Source organism: Phallusia mammillata, chromosome 4 (genome assembly GCF_965637545.1).
Source record: "Phallusia mammillata chromosome 4, kaPhaMamm4.hap1.1, whole genome shotgun sequence".
Classification (NCBI taxonomy): Eukaryota; Metazoa; Chordata; class Ascidiacea; order Phlebobranchia; family Ascidiidae; genus Phallusia; species Phallusia mammillata.
Genome location: NC_137255.1, coordinates 10560307 through 10563279, shown reverse-complemented (window position 1 = coordinate 10563279; position 2973 = coordinate 10560307).

Sequence of the window (2973 nt, the reverse complement as noted above, 5' to 3'; positions counted from 1 at the left end):
ATACATGGAAAAAGTGACCAGGGGGTTTGGTTGTGTACCTCTAGAATAAGACGATCGTCATAAAACCGCGGAATGCGCTTGTACGACACCTTTACTGGTCCGTTTGCCATTATTATGCATTTCTGCAGGGAAAGGAATTTCGTAGCGGCTGAAATCGTAATAACAACGAGGTTATAATAAACAATGAAAGTTGACTAAAATACAAGTTAGCCATAGCTTCATTTTCTGCAGTGTTCATAGTCATGTTGCCCTTTTATTGTTGTTCTTACCTTCTTAGTTTAGCCCTATTTTAAAAAATTATCACCGAATCATACTTGATACTTTATATCCGTGAAATGTTTGTTTTACGAACTTACTACGATACCCGAATCGCTAAGAAGTCTTCAAATAAAATCTCCCGATCAGCAAAAATTGAGTTTTTGTATCCAGCGACGTTTGAATTTTAGAACATGGGTAGTAACTAGTGATGCACCGAACCCGCCTAAAAAGTTCGAATCAGGCCGAACCTAAAATCCTCGTTTCTATAAATATTTTAAACTGAACCTTGTGTCGTTGATGCGATTGAATTATGACAGAGTAAATTATGACAAACTAAAATCCGTTTCACAATGCGTAAGCTTTACTAAACTTGTAATTATTGGCAGTAAACGTGGCTCGTATTTTATTGATTCAACAATTATTTAATTTATGACGTTTCGTATTGGCGAAAATGATAGTTTAGGCATTAATTCCATGCAATCAAAAAGTTCGGTTTCAGTCGAATTTTCAAAAAAGTTCGGGCCGAAACCGAAACATCCAAAAACAGCGTATTCGGCCGAAATGTTTCGGCCAACCGAAACTTCGGTGCATCACTAGTAGTAACGATATATTGCGAAAGGGTTTATCGGTAATGGCCTAAAATCTTAGTGGCAATGTGCCGTCTGAGCAGCGCAATATAAACAGCAACACACTCTTCGGTTGTGAACCATTTTGGATGGTGAAGCATTTAAGACTGGTTTGATTAGGAAACGCTCTGTTGGTAAAGTGAGGGCCACCACACCATCAGGAATTTGGCAGGTTGCCATGCCAGGAATGATTTTCTACTGTAGTGGGCATTTTCGGTTGAATTGTCAATTGGTTTGTTCCAGGGAGTCGAACCGCTTGTCATATGGGTTCAGGTTCGATTCGGATTCACTTGATTTTGTTTTTACCGGTTCGGGTTCGGTTCAGGTTTTTAAAATGTTTATTTTCGGGTTCGGGTTTTGTTCCGGTTTGGGCAAATTATCCGGTCTGAACCGGTTTGCGGTTTTTAAACCGGTTTAAATTTTTACTCCTTTTAATTTAATTCTACCCATCATCTACCTGGCCTTATCAAACTTCAAAAGAATTTTGCCCCTGTACTGTTATTTTTGACACGCCCTACTAGTGTTATCTCGCTTATTCTTCAATGCGCTGTTTTGAAAAAATATCACAAAACATAATACAGACTACATTTTTTACTGGTTCGGTTCCGGTTCGGGCCCAACGCCAAACAAAATATTGGGTTCAACTCCGGTTCGGGTTTTTAGAAAATCGTAATTAGCGGTTCAGGTTCGGTTCGGGTTTAATGAAATTAATCGCTCAAACCGGTTCGCGGGTTCGGGTTCAGTTCCGGTTCGACTCCCTGGTTTGTTCTCACTTCTTAGTTCATGTGATTGAAAGTTATCAGTGATTTACCAGGCGACCTTTGTTTATTGTTTTAACTGCAAACTGCGGAATGTGTTCTAACTTTGTTGCTGGGGCGTCATAATGCCCAGAAACATTGCCCAGAACATTTGCTGTAGATTGGGTCGTCTAGAAGGACAGGTTGGTGCGTGTTTTTAAAGCAGGACCTTTGAGGTTTTCTTTAGTTTGACGAACAGCGCAGGGCACATATCAGTGAAAATATTACCTATATCCAGACGCAAGCTATACTTACCCTCTTTACTATCCAACACAAGTAAAGTACCATCAGGTAAATGGTAAACATCTTCAATAGTTCCCAACTTTTCTGTTTCCAAGAAGGCCCGTATATCATCATCAGCTAAAGCTGTAGAAGATGTTTGCAAAAGCACGCATCTGCAATTTAATGATACGGTAAAGCAGGGATTGACAATGACGGACCGCTACTCGGTCACGATCTGTTTGTATTATGGCAGTAGGAGCGCGTGGCGGTTATCATTGACTTCTGACATTGCTGGGTACACCTTATTGCAGCCAAACAAATGTTTTTCCCAAACAAATGTTTCTTGACTGAACAGTTGTATTAAATTTGCATTCAGTTGTCATCCTTTGTTTTTATGTATAGCCGCGTGATTCAATTTGTGTTTTTCAGTTCTAACTGGTCCGTAACGTTAAAACGTTTGCCGATCTGTGGCATAAACAACTTCATTTTAGCGACTTTACTGTTTGATTTTTTTAATCCTTACTGGTTTTCTGAAGCGCCTCGTGTTTCCAACAATTAGATTTTGTGTATTGTCGGGCTTTACTCATCTGATGTACAAATTCATTTTTCTTTTGTTTCAGGAGATTGTTTACCCGTTATACTGGCGCTACACAAGCTGCTGGCAGTGATGTATTTCAGATTTCGCTCTAAGTTTAATTTATGTACGATTAATATGTGTAGCAACCACGTGACTATAATCAATATTTCATGTGTACGAAGTCATTAATGTTATTAATTTTCTACACAACCTTGCTAAAACTTACTTAAACCTCGTTAACAAAATTTTGATTGTTCGGGTTGTGATGAAACTTTGCAAGGAAATAAAATGTTGTAGCTTTTCACTTTCAACGCTTTTTTATTATAGTACAAATGCGCCGGACGAGAGTTTTTAATCAAAAACTCGTGTTTGAGACTAACTCGATTACGAAATTCGGGTGTGCACCCTGCGATGCAATAACCCATTTTGTTATAGGCTACATTTGCTGTTGTATGATTTCGACAGAGTTTGTTTTCGTTGTTTGCCTTATCAA